The following is a 22,604-nucleotide window of genomic DNA, read 5'->3' as shown; positions in this document are numbered from 1 at the left end:
CTCAAGCTCTTTTATCAGTGAATTGTCTGAACTTTTATTGTCTATCCAGACATCCTATAACAAGATTTTAACAACTGGTGATTTTTAATTTACATGTTGTCGTCAGATTTACTATCCAGAAGTTTTTTATGCATTTTAAATTGTTTTGATTTAAAGCAGCTCATCACATAGCCGACTCACAATGGGGGACAAACCCTGGACCTGGTCATATGCCATGGCCTGTCCATTGGTGTGTGTGACCATTATTGTTTTTTAATATCACCAGTCTTAATCAGTAGGGGCCCCCAAAGAGAACAGTGAGGAAATGCTGTCAATCTTCTGAAGATTGCTGCAAATTTTATTGAGATTTTAAAAACTAAAATCAACTCTGAAACTAGTAGCGCCACTTTTAGCAAAAACAATCAAAACAAAACCTGCACCTTTGTGGAGAAACAACAAATGATGTCAATTTAAAATAAATTGCAGGAATGCAGAGAGGAGATAGAGGAAATCCAAATTAACGATACGTTATCAGGTTTTACATCAAAAACTGCAGCCCTACAATAACACAGTCAAACAGGATAGAATTCAAAACTACTTACAACTTATCACAGACCATAAAAGGTTCCTCTTCTCAACTTTTTCTAATTTAACATGTACAATTTTTAATAATGCTTTTAAAACACCCTTTGCAGACCACTTCACAACCAAGATCAACAACATCAGATCTGGTCTCCAAACACATTAAGTTGTATCTTCTGACACACCTGATTCGTTGTCCTTGCCTGAGTAAACACTGGAAAGTTGTGTCCTATTTGATGCAAGGACACTTGGTCGTGTTTTCTCTCAAGTAAACCCAATAACCTGCCTTTTAGATCCAATTCCAACATCACTTTATGAATTATTTGAGCTTTTAACTATTATGAACTGCTCTTTTCAGACTGGGGTCTTCTCTTCCTCTTTTAAAGCGGTGGTGGTGAGGGTCTTTCTGAAGAATAGCAGTTTGGACCCAAATGTTTTTAAACTACCAACCTGAATACAACTTACAGTTCTTAAGTAAATTGTTAAAAAAACGGATTTTTAACCAAGTCAAAAACTTTTGAAATTGAAATAACATTTTAGAAAGAAATCAGTCTGGTTTTAGATTCAAACCTAGTACAGGTTTTAAAGATTTTAAATGACATCGGGTGGAAAGTAGATAATAAAAAGCTCAGAGTATTTTGTTCTGCTGGATCTAAGTGCCACTTTTGATACATTAGACCATCACATTTTATTTACTTTGACACCTGGTGACCCTCTCTGGGACTGTTTTTACCTGGTTGCAATCTTATCTTACAGAGACAGATGTTTTTATGTAAGTATGGATGCATGTTTTTCAGGAACCCATAAAATAAGATGTGTTGTTCCCTAAGACTCAATATTAGGTCCAATTCTTTTTAATCTTTTTATGCTGCCTGTTGGGAACGTCATTCGAAGACACAGCATCAGTTTCCACAGGTTGACTGATGATACACAGTTGTACATTGCCATGTCTCCTGTTGACACAAGACCAATAGATACCCCTTTTAACTTCAATAATACCAGAGGGAGAATTTTTTACCAAAATTACAAAACCCAAAACCAGTGAAGTTGGCACGTTGTGCAAATCATAAATATAAACAGAATACAATGATTTGCAAATCCTTTTCAATTGGGACGGCGTGGCGCAGTGGAAGAGTGGGTCCCTGGTTCAATCCCCACCTAGTACCAACCAAGTCACGTCCGTTGTGTCCTGAGCAAGACACTTCACCCTTGCTCCTGATGGGTGCTGGTTAGCGCCTTGCATGGCAGCTCCCTCCATCAGTGTGTAAATGTGTGTGTGAATGGGTAAATGTGGAAGTAGTGTCAAAGCGCTTTGAGTACCTTGAAGGTAGAAAAGCGCTATACAAGTACAACCCATTTAATTAAATACACTGCAAAGACAAGATATCTAATCTTAAAATTGAGAAACGTAATTTGTTTTTGAAAATAATCATTACCTTAGAATTTAATGGCAGCGACACATTGCAAAAAAGTTGGCACAAGGCATTTTTACCACTGTGTTACATGGCCTTTCCTTTTAACAACACTCAGTAAATGTTTGGGAACTGAGGAGACAAATTTTTGAAGCTTTTCAGGTGTAATTATTTCCCATTCTTGCTCGATGTACAGCTTAAGTTGTTGAACAGTCCTGGATCTTTGTGGTTGTATTTTATGTTCATAATGTGCCAAAAATTTTCAGTGGGACACAGGTCTAGATTACAGGTAGGCCAGTCAAGTACCCGCACTATTTTACTACAAAGCCATGCTGTTGTAACACGTGCAGAATGTGTCTTACCATTGTCTTACTGAAATAAGTAGGGGCGTCCGTGACAAAGACGTTGCTTGGATGGCAGCATATGTTGCTTCAAAACCTGTATGTACCTTTCAGCATTAAAGGGGAACATTATCACCAGACCTATGTAAGCGTCAATATATACCTTGATGGTGCAGAAAAAAAGACCATATATTTTTTCAACCGATTTCCGAACTCTAAATGGGTGAATTTTGGCGAATTAAACGCTCTGTTGGCGATGACGTCAGAATGTGACGTTGCCGAGGTAATACAGCCGCCATTTCTATTTTCAACACATTGTAAACATTGGGTCTCAGCTCTGTTATTTTCCGTTTATTCGACTATTTTTTTGAACCTTGGAGACATCATGCCTCGTCAGTGTGTTGTCGGAGGGTGTAACAACACTAACAGGGAGGGATTCAAGTTGCACCACCGGCCCGAAGATGCGAAAGTGTCTCCCGCCAGACCCCCATTGAATGTGCCAAAGTGTCTCCACATTTTACCGGCGATGACAGACATGGCACAGAGATGTATGGATAACCTGCAGATGCATTTGCAACGATAAAGTCAACGAAATCACAAAGGTGAGTTTTGTTGATGTTGACTTATGTGCTAATCAGACATATTTGGTCGCGGCGTGACTGCCAGTTAATTGATGCTAACATGCTATGCTAATCGACGCTAACATGCTATTTACCGGCGGTGCTAAAGCAGACATGGCACAGAGATGTATGGCTAACCTGCAGATGCATTTGCAACTATATTACGTTTCCTTCCACCCACATTTAATGCGAAAAAAACACTTACCAATCGGCCGATTTAAGTTGCTCCATTGTCACAAGATGCAAAAGTCCTGATCGTTTGGTCTGCACATTTTACCGGCGATGCTAACGCAGCTATTCGGCCATGCTATGGCTATGAATAGCGTCAATAGCTATTCGCTCAATAGTTTCAGTTTCTTCTTCAATACTTTCATACTCCAACCAACCGTTTCAATACATGCGTAATCTGTAGAATCGCTTAAGCCGCCGAAATCCGAGTCTGAATCTGAGCTAATGTCGCTATATCTTGCTGTGGTATTCGCAATTGTTTGTTTACATTGGCAGCACTGTATGGCGTCACAGAGAAATGGATAGTCGCATCAAAAATAGCGAAAATCAAGCACTTTAAAGCTTTTTTTAGGGATATTCAGAGACCGGTAAAATTTTGAAAAAAACTTCAAAAAATACAACAAGCAACTGGGAACTGATTTTTATTGTTTTTAACCCTTTTGAAATTGTGATAATGTCGCAGATGTGTAAATTACCCATGCCTTGGGCACTAGTACACCCCCATACCATCACAGATGCTGGCTATTGAACTTTGCACCTTTAAGAGTCTGGATGGTTCTTTTCCTCTTTGGTCTGGAGGACACAACGTGCACAGTTTCCAAAAACTATTTGAAATTTGCACTCGTAAGACCACAGAACACTTTTCCACTTTGCATCAGTCCATCTTATATGAGCTCAGGCCAAGCAAAGCCGGCGGCGTTTCTGGGTGTTGTTGATAAATGGCTTTCGCTTTGCATAGTAGAGTTTTAACTTACACTTACATATGTAGCGACAAACTGTAGTGGTTTACTGAAGTGCATCAAATCCGACATTAGTGTGTAAAGGAATTACCACGAGAAGGTCTAGAAACTTAATCCCAGAGATAGGCCCGCTACCTTACACACATATAATACAAAGACAGAGCCTTGCTAGTCGTAACTCGCTAGTGAGAAGCATTAAAGACAGTATGGCCGTGATTTTAGGCGATCTCCTCAATGATGAAAGACACTCATGTGACTACAGGGTGCCATGACTGTTAACAACTTTAGCTGATGCTAGTGTTTGCGGTGCTTCCTCGTTAGTTTTTCGACATGTAAAAATGCCCTGTTGTGCAGCATGGAACACAACAGGGCTCCACCCGTGAGAATTGTAGACAACCTTTACATAACTTCCTTCACAAGCCGGATATACGACAAGTATGAGAAGTGAAGGTTCGCCATCAACAATGGAGAGCCATTCATTCTCTCCTTAACACGGATCAATCGTCCTGTCCCCTTAGCAGAAAAATAGCCCCAAAGCATGATGTTTTCCTCCTCAATGCTTCACAGTAGGTATGGTGTTCGTGGGATGCAACTCAGTATTCTTCTTCCTCCAAACACGACAAGTTGAGTTTATACCAAAATGGATACATGGATGATACAGCAGAGGATTGGGAGAATGTCATGTGGTCAGATGAAACCAAAATAGAACTTTTTGGTATAAACTCAACTCGTCGTGTTTGGAGGAATAGGAATACTGAGTTGCATCCCAAGAACACCACACCTACTGTGAAGCATGGGGGTGGAAACATCATGCTTTGTGGCTGTTTTTCTGCTGAGGGGACAGGACGATTGATCCGTGTTAAGGAAAGAATGAATGGGGCCATTTATCGTGAGATTTTGAGCCAAATACTCCTTCCATCAGTGAGAGCTTTGAATGGTTGACCAAATACTTATTTTCCTCCATAATTTACAAATAAATTCTTTAACATTTCTACAATGTGAATTCCTGGATTTTTTTTTCACATTCTGTCTCTCACAGTTGAAGTGTACCTATGATGAAAATTACAGACCTCTGTCATTATTTTAAATGGGAGAACTTGCACAATCGGTGGCTGACTAAATACTTTTTTACCCCACTGTGTATATATATATATATATATATATATATATATATATATATATATTCCCAGGTAACAATAATTAGTACCGTATCGGTTCAAATGTGAACGGTACCCATTTCTACACACACATTGCTGGTATGAGCAGTTTTGCTGTCGATACACAATTAGTTGTAAGAAATCTGATTGCATTTTTTCTTCAACTTAGATAAAAGTAACAAAAATTGTTTTGTGTTGTTGTGAAACATTGGAAGATTCAATGAAATTCGAGACGGAACATCTCGGATTGTTTAAACCCTACTCATAGCATTAACCTATTTTATGCAAACTTGCAGACTATACAACATAGTTGTAGATAGACCTCTTCCTGTAAAAGGTCATGTGTTGTTGTTTTGGGCCACACCGGAGAACAATTGCTGATAAAGATCTAGCCAAATAACTTTCACTGTGGGAGAACATACTGTAGCATAGGTTCAGCTACATTCACTATGAAAATTCACTGTTTGAAAGAGACATTCATTTTGTACATTTAAATAGGAAAGCCAAGACAACCACTTTGTTAAGCACAACAGTTATAGTACTGCAGTATAGGGTTTAAATCTGTTACACTGCATGACATTGCCATTATTGCCACGTCCAAGCATATTTTGTGGATTATAAAGACGTTGCTGAAGTCTTAAGTTTTTGTAAATACAGTATATTGATGTGGATAACCTATTTTAGCAAGTGAAAGTAATCATAAAAGTTGACTTTTTTAAATACAGCTATACATAGAGGTATTTTATGTTTGATGACTTATTTAAAAGGGGACAAATATTCCGACTTTGTCATGACTTCTTGAGTCCTCATCTTAGACAATGACCTCCTTCCCCTCTGACCTGCTTATTTATTCAACATAGCAAATTACTGTTTTTCTGTTGTCAACAACATACCTAAGGCATGCACCCCACACACACACACACACACACACACACACGCACACACACACACACACACACACACACACACACATGTGGGCAGCAAAAGACAAAATATGCGCAACATTAATAGTCACATGGTAGGAATATTGGATAAGTTGCTATTCCAATGACAAAGAGCCTTGTTCAAATAGCTTTGTAGTATTCTTAGAATGTTTCAGAAGTAACTGAACTTTTATTTCTTGACACTAAAATAATGCAGATATGTTAACTACAAAACAATACAAAAATTAACTAAAACCGTGATCAACTTAAGGCAGATCACGGATCAGATCTTCTCACTCATCGTCTTGTCATCATTTTTTTTCTCAACGCATTCACACACTGGGCGTTTCCCTGTTTGTAAAAGGAACTTCCCTTCTGTGCAAGCCACTTCTGTAATGTGAGAGTGTGTGTGCACACATTTATGTGTGAATGTGAAAATTATCACTCCACCAAAGCTAAGTGTTGCAGATGCTCAGCTGCTGTTGTACAGTAGTCCTTGTGTGGTTTTAAAAAATAGTTAAGATATAGTAAAGTAGTTTGTTCATCTATAATGTACACTGTTCACACATTCAGTAATATTTCTATTTATGTATGCTTTGATTTTGTGTGTAACAAAACTAGTCCATTTGCCCACGTAGAATTCTTTAGACTTGACTGCCAAGACAAGAAATTTCACATGTTGTTAATTAGGGCTGGGGGATATGGCCTTTTTTTAATATCTCGATATTTTTAGGCCATATCGCGATACACGATATATATCTCGATATTTTGCCTTGGACTTGAATGAACACTTGATACATATAATCACAACAGTATTATGATTCTATGTGTCTACATTAAAACATTCTTTTTCATACTGCATTAATATATGCTACTTTTAAACTTTCATTCATAGAAAGAAATCACAACTAAGTCAATTGACTAAAACTGTATTTATTAAACAGTTATTAAGGAAAGGCACAAACCTTCATGTCATTTCCAAAACAGAAAGTACAAGATTGTCAGAGACATCTTAAGTGCATTTTGATGGTGTGGCACCGAACAGAGATGTTGATATGCAGTTTGAAGCACTTTTCATTCTCTAGCGGGTGACTTTTTAAAAGATGCTACATATTAGCAGTAATGCTACTTTTTATAGAAACACTTGTGCCGCATGCTTGACTTATTAAAGTTGTCTGTTCGACATATTCCCACTTGAAACCAAACCACCGCCAGACGATAGACACCCTGCTGTTTTTCTTGGGAATTACTTCTTTCTTCATTCGCACCTTCTTTCTCTCGTATTACCACTGGCGCGGCTCTGCTAGCATCACAGCTAACGTTACCCATGCTGCTACCTCTCTGCTGAACGAGGGCGTATACTAATTATTATTACCTGGGAATATATATCAGTATTTAACGGTACCGATTTTTGGTATTTTTGTGTTTGTAAATAAATATTAATTGTCTTTTTGATAATAAAATTACTTTTGTATTGCAACATAAAAAATGGGCTGATTTCGATAATTGTTTAATTATTGCATTAGGTTTGATATTAAGTTACAATTACAGTTGCAAGTATGTGATGTATGACGTGACAATATGTGACATGTGTATGAAGGTGTGCTTGTCTGTGAGAAGGAGAGACAGGAAAGAGCGAGGAGAGCCTGTAATGTAATGCCCGTAGCTAAAAGCAACTGCTTGAGAACGTATACTCAAATATCACGATATAGTCATTTTCTATATCGCACAGAGACCAACCCGCGTAATATCGTGTATATCGATATATCTCACAACCCTATTGTTACAGTAATGCAGTCTCCATGCTTTATTATACTGACCACAACTGTAACATAAGCCAACATAGGGCCAGAAAAATGTGTGAGCACTTTGATAAAGAAGGTGAAACGAACTAGGGAATTAAGGAAAAATATTTCGCAAAAAGTACGAAAGTGGTGTCCTCCCCCTTGCCCGTTGCTGTCTTCGCCAACAAGTTTGTCATTAAAGTTAAAAGTGATGTTAAATATTTGTTTTTAAATTGTGTTCTTCATTTCTCATTTCGCATGTATAATTAATCATTGGGACGGCGTGGCGCAGTGGGAGAGTGGCCGTGCGCAATCAGAGGGTCCCTGGTTCAAATCCCACCTTGTACCAACCTCGTCACGTCCGTTGTGTCCTGAGCAAGATACTTCACCCTTGCTCCTGATGTGTGCTGGTTGGCGCCTTGCATGGCAGCTCCCTCCATCAGTGTGTGAATGTGTGTGTGAATGGGTAAATGTGGAAGTAGTGTCAAAGCGCTTTGAGTACCTTGAAGGTAGAAAAGCGCTATACAAGTACAACCCATTTATTTATTTATTTATTTATTGTCTGCAAAATGTGTAATGTGTTCATGATTTTGGGTGTCTGGAACAGATTAATCACATTTCACAGGTAAAAATTGCTTCGGTTTTTACCAGATTCGGTCTTCATCTGACTTTTTGGTACGAAAAAGCGAGGAATTACTATATTTAACGTATTAAACAAGAAGACATATTTGCTGTTATGGGTCACTTGTAATAGAGTGTTCCCTAAATGCAGCTTACGCAGCTGATGTCTGTGACTTTTGACTAGGGTTGGGCGATATGGCTGAAAACTGTATCAAGATATAGGTTTTTTATATGATCTACATCGATAATACATTTTTTTTTTCAAGACCTATGAAAAATATAACCTGACTCCTGAGCTCCACACAAGGATCTGGGCTCGATGGCAATGCAAACTCCTTCAAGATAGCAAAAAATAATGAACCAATCAGGAATTGCCGGGCGGGATTTCATAGATGTGAAGTAGCGCCGAAGCGACTGTTTGATTCAAACAACAATGGCAGCATGCACCGAGGAGTCATGTGCTGACATATTTTCTTTGCACAAACAACATTGATCGTCTACTGACATTGCTGCGTTGTTTAAGTAAAAGTTCTCTAACATTTCGCTCTGTCGTTCTCCAATATGTAGGCTGTTCTGTTTTGGATTTCCCAGGGTCGCTCTCATCAGAGCCACAGGTTGATTTAGATGTGAGTGGTTAAAGTAGCATGTCATTCTAGATAACGTACAAGTGGTTTATCCAATCACATACAATGATTTTTTTACAAGGCCCCGCCTTCTAAAATACATCTCCTATTAAAAAGTCCCAGATCCTTGTGTGGAGCTCAGCAAACTACAAGGATCTGGCGAGAGTCATGTTATGAAAAATATATTAAATGTTAACATTTTTATTTCAAATGTAACCTTCCTCTGATTATATTCCCATAAGCTCTGAAAGCAAAAAGAAGGTGTCAACATGTCAACACAACCATGAAAAACACTCAACAATCAATGTAAACAAAATTCTAAAATCAAAATAACCACTTAACAATAACCTCTTCAAATTAACATGCAAAAATACGGAATATGTTAAAAATGCTTAATAAATTCTAACAAATTGATGCCAAGTGGGAAAATGTAATCATAGAGAAGCCTGGGGAGAACATTTTCTTGCAGGTTTACTGCCAGGAAGTTACATGGTCTGTGTAACATTTATTTTGGCCTGTTATTCATATTTAAGTATGGAAATTAATTTATGTTATGCAGTAATTATTATTTAATCAAATTATTATTTTAAAGTAGTATATTTGTTATTCATTCTATTTTTACAGTCCTGCACTTCACTTCCTATCCGTGGTTTACGTACATCTAAATAGGAAACGGACGAGGTTTGAAAAGAAAAGATGAGCATGTCAAAGCATTACGGTCAGTTTGAAAAAATCCTAAAAACTGCCACATTGTCAATGTGACAATTCCTGTTTTGACGAAAATATCTTGAATCTCTGCATAACTTATTTTTAGTTTCTCTTCTCACTCAATGCATATAATCAACATTTAGACAGCGAGATGGCACAACCAAACTTGATAGTTGATATTGTAACGTGATTGGCTGTGTCCCTCCCATTGCTCACTCATTAGTTCTTGTTAGCTGGGTTACTTACCAGACTGAGTTCCTTTGTTTATTCAACCAACCATGGCTCATTATTTCCGGTTTCTTCTTACCAAAAATATATATATATGAATGCCATTTGACCCTTTTCCACCAAAACTTTCATGGAATCTCTAGTTCCTAAAACTATAGGTTCCTGTAGAAATGTTTGGTTCATTTTTCCAACGCATTTCACAATTCGGGGTAGTTTATACAAATTAGTCTGACGACATATAGAGGAGTGGTTTAATATTTTTGTACACTGATACCATGTCAATAAACAGATACAATTGTGTTGATTAGTTTACTAAAGTCTAAGTAAATGAAATACAAAGCAATAATATACAAAACAATAAGATTTAAAAATTAAGCCGCTTAGAGTCCGGCTTCAAATGGGAATGTAAATGCGTTTAGTCCGTCCACTTCTCGTAGCTTCACGTTACGGAATTAAGTTTGTGAAAAAAATTGGAAACAACAATGAAATGCATGCAATTTAAAGACAAAGGCTGAGTAAAAACATTGCAGAATAGATTATTCTTCAGCACAAGGATGCCCCACAAAATGTCCTGCAAGTTGAAAGTTTCTTTTGTTCTTCTTTCTCTCCGTTATCAAATATGTTGTAGTAGAAAGACACAAGAAATAAGAAATAAAGAAGTTGCCATGCGTATTCTAATTGCAATTGTGTTTGAAAAAGATGTTTTTGGAACGCCCTGACCTGTGTTTAACCAATCAGAGTTTGACAGCACAGCCCGCCTCTGTTAATGTTCCGGGAACCTTCCAAAAGTCTCATCCAGCCGGGAAGAATTCCAAAAAGTGCCCGAAGAACTGACTCTACCAGGGTTATTTTTGGTGGAAACACAGGGGGAACTTTATTTAAATGGGGAAAATGGGAAAGTCCCTGTAAAAGTTCTTGCGGTGGAAGACGGCCTATTGTTGTGAAATGTTATGGATGTACTACGTCAAAGAACAGCTGGCTATAATGAAATCTTTAAACATAAATCACTTATACTTCTGCAAATGATTTTGGTTTAAAAAGTTCAACTTCCTCTCTTTTGGTGCTTGACACCCTCTAATGTACTTGATATAATTAATCAATCAATGTGTATTTATATAGCCCTAAATCACAAAAATCTCAAAGGGCTTCACAAGACACAACAGCATCCTCGGTTCAGATCCAACATAAGGGCAAGGAAAAACTCACAACCCAGTGGGATGTCAATGTGAAAGACTATGAGAAACTTTGGAGAGGACCGTAGATGTTGTCAAATGTAAAGGTGTTATTATTCAATAGCTGTCGGTGTCTAGCAAGACCGATAATCAGCATTTCCGTTTTCTTGGTGTTGAGTTGCAAAAAGTTAGCGGACATCAATTGTTTAATTTCATTAAGACACGCCTCCAGGTGACTACAATCTGGCGTGTTGGTCAGCTTTAGGGGCATGTAGAGATGGGTATCATCAGCATAACAGTGAAAGCTAACACCGTATTTGTGTATGAGGTCGCCTAGCGGCAGCGTGGTGTTAATAAGGAGTGCAGAGCCAAGAACCGAACCCTGGGGAACTCCACACGTTACCTTAACATAGTCCGATGTCACATTGTTATGGGAGACGCACTGCATCCTGTCAGTAAGATAAGAGTTAAACCCAAGACAAGGCTAAGTCTGACGTACCAATACGTGTTTTGATACGCTCTAATAAAATATTAATTAATGTGTTGATTGAATGACAAAAATCAAGCTAAGGCAAATGAAGGTGAATTGTTTTAGTCATATTAACCAGTTTTTATTGAATACAGTAACATTTAGATTAGGGCTGGGCGATATATCGATATACGCGATATATCGCGGGTTTGTCTCTGTGCGATATAGAAAATGACTATATCGTAACATTCGAGTATACGTTCTCACGCAGTTGCTTTGAGCTGTGGGCATTACACTGCAGGCTCTTCCCACTCCTTCTTGTGTCTCCTTCTCAAAAACAGCAAGCGCACTTACACACGTCACACACTGTCACGTCATACGTCACATACAGTGGGGCAAAAAAGTATTTAGTCAGCCACTGATTGTGCAAGTTCTCCCACTTAAAATGATAACAGAGGTCTGTAATTTTCATCATAAGTACACTTCAACTGTGAGAGACAGAGTGTGAAAACAAATCCAGGAATTCTTATTGTAGGAACCTCCTTCCATCAGTGAGAGCTTTGAATGGTTAACCAAATACTTATTTTTCACCATAATTTACAAATAAATTCTTTAAAATTACTGCAATGTGAATTCCTGGATTTTTTTTTTCACATTCTGTCTCTCACAGTTGAAGTGTACCCATGATGAAAATTACAGACCTCTGTCATTATTTTAAGTGGGAGAACTTGCACAGTCGGTAGCTGACTAAATACATTTTTCCCCACTGTACGTACATGCCCTCGCCCAGCAGAGAGGTAACAGCTTCTGTAAAGTTAGCTGTGATGCTCGCGGAGCCGTGCGAGTGGTAATACGAGAGACAGAAGGTGCGAATGAAAGAAAAATTATTTCCCAAGAAAAACAGCAGCAGGGGGTCCATCTTCTGGCGGTGGTTCGGCTTCAAGCAGGAAGATGTCGAATAGACAACTTTAATTTGTCAAGTGTGGGGCACAAGCAATGCTACCAAAAGTAGCATTACTGCTAATATGTAGCATCATTTGAAAAGGCACCTGCTAATAACTGTTTAATAAATACAGTTTTGGTCAATTGACTTAGTTGTGAGTTCCTTCTCTGCATGAAAGTTTAAAATGAGCATATATAAATGTGATATGAACAAGAATGTTTTAATATAGACACATAGAATCATCTTACTGCTGTGAATATATGTACCAAGTGTTCACTCAAGGCTTAGGCAAAATATCGAGATATATATGGCGTGTTTTTAAAAAGACAGAATAGCTCACAGTCTATTTTGTGCACTATTTTACTACTTTAAACCAAGATCCATCCATCCATTTTCTACCGCTTATTCCCTTTGGGGGCGCTGGCGCCTATCTCAGCTACAATCGGGCGGAAGGCAGAGTACACCCTGATATTTATCTAAATTAGGGCTGGGCGATATGGCCTTTTTTTAATATCTCAATATTTTTAGGCCATATCGCCCAGCCCTAATTTAGATAGATATCTTGATTTAAAGTAGTAAAATAATGCACAAAATAGACTGTGAGCTATTCTGTCTTTTTAAAAACATGTTTGTTATTGTTTGCAAGAGAAAGAAAAACAAATCATGCCATGAAAGAGCAAGACAGGCTAAAGGAAGGAGGACAGTGGTGAAAGGCAGAAAGTCCAAGCACAGAAGGAAGGAAGAGGGAGAGAGACTGATGAAAACTGGGGAAGAGGAAAGCAGCCCCTGAGAGAATTATAGCTTTGTATTGTGCCGATGACCCTTGTGTGTTGTTACACTTAAAACAAGTCATATTTTTTCATACAGACTTCCATAATTCAAAAGCAGTGTCTGTTATTCATCAATACTTTTCATAGAACTTATAACGTCCAACAAAAAGTTTAAATTAATGGGGAAGGTTGACAAGGAGATCTTCCTGCTTCCTTCCTACATTTAATTGGTCCTTCCTCCAGAAACAAAAACAATCAAATGTCTGACAAAGAACAGTACTTCTAAAATATGACTGCTCAATGAAATCTTGTCTTTTTCAACCATTGCCAAAAATGACCAGTGAATTGCTAGCAAATCGCATTATCATATATTTGTCATGTAATTTCTTAATATGTTCATAGGAAATTCGGTTTCTAAGAGTGTAAGTGTCAGTCTTACAATTTCCCTTTTCTAAGCTTTAGGCCTGTTGCTCGTCAGAAATGGTCAGGACTCATTAGCACCTTTGAAGAAGCGTCTGGTGGAAGCTAATGTGTTTCAGATGAAAACAAGTTCTAAGTATGTGAATGACTTGCCCTGGAAGAGATTTTTTAGTGATATTAACACTCGTAGTCAATAGAGCCTTTCACAAATAGTCTACAATGCAGTGTATTTTTCATGTAGAAAATCTGGGCATTCTGCCCTGCGATGAGGTGGCGACTTGTCCAGGGTGTACCCCGCCTTCCGCCCGATTGTAGCTGAGGGGGGCACCATCGCCCCCCGCAACCCCAAAGGGAATAAGCGGTAGAAATGGATGGATGGTTGGAACTGGGCATTCCCTTAGATATGTATACAGATCCCCAAATTCTACATGCATGAGATTGCAACATAAACAAAGCCGTATCTGTATTACATTGTGCATGTACTGGAATAAACTGTAGGATTACCAGCACACTATTTCTTGATGTTTTTTCTAGCAGCATATAATTTGCAGGCTTATTGTTCTCTGTAGACAAAAAGACAAAGACAAGGATGAGGCAGACACATTGAGAAAAGGAGTAAGACAGAAACTAACAAGTGGCACTAAATGTTTGTCACATTTGACTATTTGCTGTCCATGTTATAAATGTCTCTATTGTATCCAATTAACATATGTATGAATATATTACAGTAACCTTTTCACTGGTGCAATATTTATAGTGTACTATGACATGCTTGTGTGCATGTGTCAGTGCGTGTGTGTGTGTGTGTCAGAGAAAGCTGTGGTATCTTGCCTTGTTTGTGTGTACTACATGTCTGATTCGAATAGCTTTTTCACAAGTGTTGGGCATATCTGTATTTGAGATGTATTGAACAGTGTCAGAAAGACCAAAAGCTTTCTCTCATTAATCTTGACTGAGAGCTATATGTGTATGTGTATTTGTGTGTGTGACAGTTACTTATGCTTGCTGTTAATAAGTAGCCCAGTAGAACATATCACATTTATAACCTGTGGTGGCAGCACTGTTAGCAGAAGATGAGACAGGACAGACAGGAAGGCCATTTCCTTATTTATCACAGTCAACCTCCTGTGACAAAATTCAGTGCAATTATGGAAATTATGTCAAGGTTAGAATGAATAAGGGTTAGTGGGCTCGACAGTTGCTCTTGCATCTAAAAAAACATATTGTATTCTTTTTGAGAGAATATCAGCTATCTGTCAGTGTGTCTGTTTAATGGCTGCTTATTCAGCACAATATCAGTGAAGCACTATTGAGCCTACAGTATGTGGCCCTATATCATACAGTGCACTATATAGAGGACAGTTGTTGTGTATAACAATTGGAGCTGGGACTCTTTGGCCACCTTCTTATTGGATTAGAATTCAGGAGCTATGATTCAATCAAAATTCGATTATTGATGCATCTTTAATTTATGTGTATTGATGCAGTTTTACATTTCATTTTGTTTCACTAAATAAGTGTTTATCACTTGCAACTTTTTTTATTTTATTTTTGGGTTGTTTTTTTTTTGTCCTGTCCAGCTTCTCAGGCAAATCATATAGTTGATGTAGATGCCCATATCGGCTGTTCAGATTTACTTTACAAAAGAGAAGTGTAGGATACTTCTCTTGTTGCCTTATTTGAGTTTGACTTTATTAAATGTATTTATATTATCATTTGGTGCAGCCGGGCCGGAGCAGGAGGGGATAGAAAAAGAGAGAAAAAAAGGAAGACAGAGGGGGAAATTGTGGGGATAAGAGGAGGATTAGACAGAGAGACAATAACAACAACAGCAAACACAACAATAACAACAAAAAACACAACAACAATAGAACAACACCAGCACATACGATACGTACAAATATGATCGTAAAAGTGATAGCAGAGAAGCAGTTGGTGAAATAAATAATAATATAGAAATGACAATGAGCATTGTTACACTACAACTGGAGCAATACAAATACCAATAGAAAAAGCGCTATTGATCATGAACAATACCAATAGTTTACCTCTATTATCAACAATACAGTTGTTCAAAGGCAACAATACGTATACATACTGATAACTAGAAAGATAAAAAAAAAAAAAAAGGGAATACCGAAAGATGGAGGGGAAGAGAGAGAGACAACCTATATTAATCTTGTAGATTGTTATAGTAACAATGGGTTAAGCTTTGTCAGTATGCCATGTGTTGCCCAGTTTACCCTAGGGCAACAACGTTGATATATGTTTGATGAAACGTGATTATGTTGCAACTTTTAAACACAGTGCGTTTGTAATAAGGAACAGTTAAATTAATTCCCATTACATTTAATAAATTAATAGAAACTTGCAAAACATAAACATAAGTGCCCTATAATAAAGGAGCTGGTCGGCTCTCGTGTAGCTCGCTGCAGTCTGTCACATTTTAGAACTGTCTACATTACTTTATTTACAATAAATAATCCATTCTCGATTTTTCACGTTTAATAATTGATTTTATAATCATCCTTGTTCGAATTGCGATGCATCTAAAAATCGATTATTTCCCCCAACTATAATTACAACCAGCCGATTTAAAATAATTCAACACTTCTGGTCCTGTCCATGTTATGATGTCATCTTAAAATACACAGGCTCTTATACGAAATATAAGAATGTTGATATTATTCATTAACTGCTGGACAACTTAAAACAAAAAAAATAAAACAAAAAACGTATGGAGAAAATCCATAATGATTGGTTGGTTTACGTATGGTTTACGGTTGGCTAAGGACAGAGTAAAACATTACATCAGGCCAATCTGCGGCAAGATAGGCGTGTCATCATGACACTTTAAAACCTGGAAACAAAGTCAAAACCCATTACCCGCAGCCAAGGCAGAAAGCCTGTCGTATCTTCTACGACAAGCTCATAAAAGTATTTATTTACTCCGACAAGATCATGACAGTATTTACTGCATGGGTGTAAAGTCACCTCAAATGTAAAAGGATGTCACTTGAGGAGGGCTTTTAAAATAAAACTGGGGTGCATTAATAGGAAATTTACCGGCACTTTTACATGCATTACTTTATTCACAATGAATAAATCGATTATCAACCCACTTTAGGGTTTTCATTTACGCAGTATTATTATTGTCTACACGAACACGGACAGTTTCATAAATGCATATTTGGGGTTGAAACGATCTCCATAGTTTCAAAACTGTCTATGTCCACACACAAACACATACACATGCACATGTTGTCCAATCAGAAGCCTGAAAAAAGCAGCAACAGCTGACTTGGTGGCATTACAACTCGTATTATGTTTATTTTGATATACTAGACAATATACAATGACATGTACATTATCTTTAAAACCAGCCTGCACGTACACAGAGCCTTGGGAACATTATGCATCTCATTTTCAGTGTTTAAAGCACACATGTGCGGCTGTGCTGCCGAAACCTAACACTAATAGAATTATAACATGTTTAGCAACACGGTGATGCCATGTTCAGCACCATTGTGATGTATTACGTGTGCAGTGAAGTGTACATTATTTCTAAAATCAGCATGCACTAGCAAACCAAGGAAACCCTTCTGCATGTTTAAAGGAGCCATATGTTAAAATCTGGCCAGAAATGGTACTGCAATCACGGTCAAAATTATGTAGTCCCCCCCCCACCCTCTCTCTCTGACTGAGGTTGCAAGATACGCAGCCAAATCCAGTTCGATTGACTGGGCTACTCCAAAGAACTTCAAACTTCCACTGCCTCTTACTAGGGTTTAATGTGCTGGGACCATAATACCTGAATAGACAAGTGTTTTGTCAGTAACAAATCTCGAATCAACACGTTTTGTACATAAATTCGACTATTTTCGGGAAGAAGTACATCATGCTTGCATACAATATCACAACAAATGGCAATCATATGGTTATTGTCAGTACTATCAGAAAACATAGACTGAAAGGAACTACAACCAACACTAGCAATAGTTATACTGGTAAAAATAAGTAGAGCATGCTTAGCGGACTTTATGTACACCCAAAACAAAAGAAGAGACATTTTACCAAGGTATGCATATAGGCTACTGTTTCAAACGTTTCAGATATAACTTGGTACATGTCCACAATATGCAAACACGAATGAGGAAGTATTTTACTATGTGATTTGGCTGTCTCCATACGTTTCACATTGCCATGATGGTTGTGCTAATGTTGAAACCCATTTCCTCAGCGTATCAGAATAATCAGAACAAAATAGACACTGATACTACCCATATCCACATAGGTTTTATTTGTCGAAAATATATTTTGCCCTGTCAATTCAATATGACGGTTCTGAGTAGTCAGGGTTCAATCCCGGGCTCGGGATCTTTCTGTGTGGAGTTTGCATGTCCTCCCCGTGAATGCATAGGTTCCCTCTGGGTTCTCCTGCTTCCTCCCACTTCCAAAGACATGCACCTGGGGATAGATTGATTGACAACACTAAATTGGCCCTAGTGTGTGAATGTGAGTGTGACTGTTGTCTGTCTATCTGTGTTGGCCCTGCGATGAGGTGGCGACTTGTCCAGGGTGTAGGCCGCCTTCCGCCCGATTGTAGCTGAGATAGGCACCAGCGCCCCCTGCGACCCCAAAAGGAATAAGCGGTAGAAAATGGATGGATGGAAGGAATTCAATTACACATCGACATACCGGCTAACGGGCCAATATATCCCCCGTTAGCCTGTATGCCGATGTTTAAGCTAAGCATTCGTTGGGTGAACATACTAACTTTGTTAGACAAGACCATTGAACAATATATTTTACATACCAAATGTCCATTTCCAGTATCACAAGTAATAAGAACACATAAATGCCTTATTTACCTATCAAGGAGGAATTTAGCAAATTTGGCGACAGATGTAAAGATATTCTCCGCCTTCAGTTGTCCTCATCTTTTAAAGGCATCCCCGATACAAATTCTCGTTTTGGTCTTGGCTTTGTCATGCATAAATTGAGAAACGTAATGACAATTTTTAGATTTACTAAGGTCTGGCATGTTTAGTAACTTTACCAGTGGCAGTAGCTAGACGAAGATGACGGTGTGTAACTTGCAACCTGGATGCGACACATTCATGGACTTTCCAATTGGTCAAACAGTAGAGGGCGGGACATCAAAATGAAAACAACATTATTTCGAGGGTATAAATCAAATTTTGGAAATTAGCATATCCCAGCTGAACTATTTGAAAAGAACATGATTTATCAATACCTTTTGACATATCAGGGCCATTTAATGATGACTTGACATGAAGGTATTACATTTGGCTCCTTTAAGTGCCTATATAAAGCCCCCGGATGTGCGTGTGCCGCTGCAAAACTCTTGTGGAATTATAAAGCATTTAATTATTGATATAGTGATATATTACATGTGCAAGAAGCCTACATTGTTTTAACATCAGTATACACTACAAGGAGGACACTATATCATGTTTTTGTTAAGTTGCTTGATCGCTTTTTACGCTGGTGCACTGCCTAGCCCGGCTCCATCTACAAAAATGGAAGCAACATACGTATGTTGACTTAATGACTTGTTGTTAAATAAGGACTAAACAGATAAGGTAATGTTGTACCTTATGACACAGAGCAAAAAAAGTCTTGCTTGTCAAAGTTGCCCCATCAGGTAGAGGTTGGACAGCAATCGTATCTGTCATTATTAGGACTGGCTAAAGTGTCGCAAAGCCCATTTTGATGTGTCTTTTTTATTAATGTTGAGTGGAAATAACAGCATGTTTACATTAAAACATACAATAAATTCTCTTATTGTGTGTTTAAAGCCAGCAAGGCAGTGTTGCTGAGCTTTCGAAATGACAGCGCACAACATCGACTTCATCACAAGTCTCCGTTTGTTCGGTGTACACGCGCATACGCTAAGCGGAGAGTTTTGTGCCTCTACACTTTGGCCAGCGTTTGCAAAAGTTTGCGTGTTTAAGGACAAGAGTATGCGTTTGCATATGGACAAGAAGCCTAAACGCAGAGATGAGTATGTGTTTATTCAGTATCTGTGTTTGTGTGGACATAGCCTTAATGCAATGGACACTTTGCTATAACTCTTTTATATTATATTTATTTATATTACTTAAATTTGTTTCACATAAAAGACCCACATTTTTAAGGTTGATCAAAATAAAATGCAAGTAAAACCACAGCATTGATGTAATGTTTATTTGGGCATGTCTATACAGTAAGCTGTGAGGTATTTGAGCACTCATGCGTGTGACATCTGTATTGGTGTGTGAATGAATGGATTGACAGATTTATACCAAGTGTTTTGTGAATAGATTCAAAAGTGTCTTTTGTCATAATTGTTCATATGTGCGTCATGAACATGGGACCTACATGTGCACCATAAACTCAATGACTATTATTTGATTTATCATAACTCAAAAAGTTTTGGCTAAGGATTAAGCATGTCTGCTGATGTTACTCTTCATGTCTCCTAACAGGGTCGTCATGTCAAAACAGGTCAAATGGCAGCTATCAAAGTCATGGAAGTCACAGAGGTAAGGTATCATTTTATCGAAACAGACAATTACACTTCCAAAATGTTCACTATTGCTTATATATAAAATAGGGGTGCATAATATATTTTTTCCAACCCAAATACGATCTGATAACTTCCAAGACTGATACCCATAAACGGGAACTCTTTTTTTTATCGATTATCAGAGATGTTTTTTTTATTTATTGGATTTATCAGTGTGACAATATAATTCTTAATATTGGCCTGATTATTATTGATCCATTAATTATCATGTATACCTAATATATAAATATATACAATTTGAATATCTTTTATAGTAGGACTTTTCTATGTATTAAACGGACAGTGGACCATTGCAATATCAGGGGACGAGACAGAAGACATTAGAATAGAAAAAGGAACGTATCGGGCTCCTTCTACACTAAGGTTATCCAGGATGTATCCCACCTAACCTTACCCTTGTCCACACACACACACACACACAAACACACACACACACACACACACTGCCACCGTTTAAGAGCCCCTCCGTCCGCCAGTAAAATGAGGTGGCGGCACTAAGACAGTTTTGCATCTGTCATCCCTCATTCGTATATTTTCTTCAAAATCTGTGTCTTTATTTTTCTTTTCCTAATTAACACTTTCCATTTTCCTCTTCCAAGTCCTTATAGCTTAAATACGTATTTCCTTTCCCAAAAAATTGCCACAAAGCAAGGACAAAAATATAAGATGTTGTTTTAAATGGAATGCAGTCCTTATGTTATAATGTTCTGTGTTGCGATGTTTCATGGTTACGAACATACTCCCATAGATGACTAATGCGGTACAAAAATAAAATAAAATAAAATTCAAGCTCAATGATTTAATCACTTCATCACTTAATGTTCTCTGTAGTGTGAGTGATTAAGATGTTCGATAGAGATCATTTAGGAATAGACTGTGGATCTCTTGCATAGTATAACTTGAAAATTATTGTAATTGTTTGAAGTAGAAATGGTCTGATGTTATCTGCTCTAATTTATAGTTTTACAGCAACATAGTGTGAGGCAACCAGGTGAGCAGTGGTAGATTTTCTAACCTTTGTTTGTGTTATCAAGTGTGCACAAGAACACAAACTGTCTGTAATAACAGCATGGTTCTGCAAGGTCTGACATGGGTTGGCTTTAATAATGTTTTATTAAAAAGGTGCAATTATAAGAGGATTACTGTATTTGAATTAATGTCTTAAATAGTGGCTAAAATAACTTCAAAAACTAACAAAGATGCCTGCTAGCATTTTGAACATCAATGAATGTGTTATCAATAGCATGGTTGAACTGATTAGGATGTCTTTGTTACACTCACACACAAATACACACTCAAGCCACAGGCAGGATGCTTTGTGTGTGTGCTGGGGTCAAAGTTCAAACCGTACCATGTCATTTTCACCCAGCTGTTCCTGTAGAGATTTAGAAGAGGTCAGTGACTGTGAAACCCACACAGTTGTTTCCTGCTTTCTGGTTAACATCCACATTCACCTTCTTGACCTTCTTCACCTCTTCTTCTGCCCACCCAATCCACTGAGTCTAACTTAGATTTAGGAGTTATTTTTAAAGTTTTCTTTTGTTTTTTGAGTGAAAACAAAGACTGCTGTGCAACCCTCCTGGCCTAATGACTAACCTTGATATGTGTTGTTGAGTTTTCCTGTAGTGTCTTGATGCAGTGATTTACCTTAGTATACCAGATCAAACAAGGCACCGTGCCAAAGCCCAATATATTTCCGGTGTTATAATGTATGGCTTTGGTGTCTGTGCTATACAAATACATCAGGGCCATACATTTACTTTATTTAAATGCTAATTCTTTGTCTTACCAAGACCTTTTGCACAGTCCTCCTCTAACTTTCTGATAACAGTTTGGGGATGGCCCTTTTCTGTCCAAGTGCACAAAACAAGTTCCATAAAATATTCTCTGACCTGACAAGTGACCCAAATTTCTACAAACGTCTAGAAAGCCTTCCATTTTAGCTTAAGGGTGTTTCTAGAAAATGCATCTGTACAATTTCTAAAATCAGAAGTTTAAAACTAAAAGTGATCTTGGTAGTATCTCTCTCAACTGGCCATACTGGCTATGTAACACACATGCCAATTGTCCTTTCAGCACATTGTTTTATAAGTAGAATAGAAACTGTTCAGAAAAACACTCAGTTTAATTTTGTCTGATGTACTGTAAGATCAGCTAAGATTCCTTAACTATTTTGATTTTAAACATGAAATTTGCGTAATACTATTTGATTTACAGACATGGATTTATTTTGGAGGACAAAAGTGATACTGAGTACTAACTAAGTACTTAAATGTTATTTTCCTAATGTGC

At 37.8% G+C, this 22,604-nt stretch overlaps 1 pseudogene; it reads left to right on the top strand.

The window, feature by feature from the left end:
- Window positions 1–22,604, top strand: part of LOC133553444 (mitogen-activated protein kinase kinase kinase kinase 4-like) — a 96,066-nt pseudogene that overhangs the window by 17,667 nt on the left and 55,795 nt on the right.

This window comes from Nerophis ophidion, linkage group LG05, assembly GCF_033978795.1.
Source record: "Nerophis ophidion isolate RoL-2023_Sa linkage group LG05, RoL_Noph_v1.0, whole genome shotgun sequence".
NCBI classification, from domain to species: Eukaryota; Metazoa; Chordata; class Actinopteri; order Syngnathiformes; family Syngnathidae; genus Nerophis; species Nerophis ophidion.
Note: the sequence above shows the minus strand (reverse complement) of the source record. Positions and strands in the feature narration are given on the sequence as shown.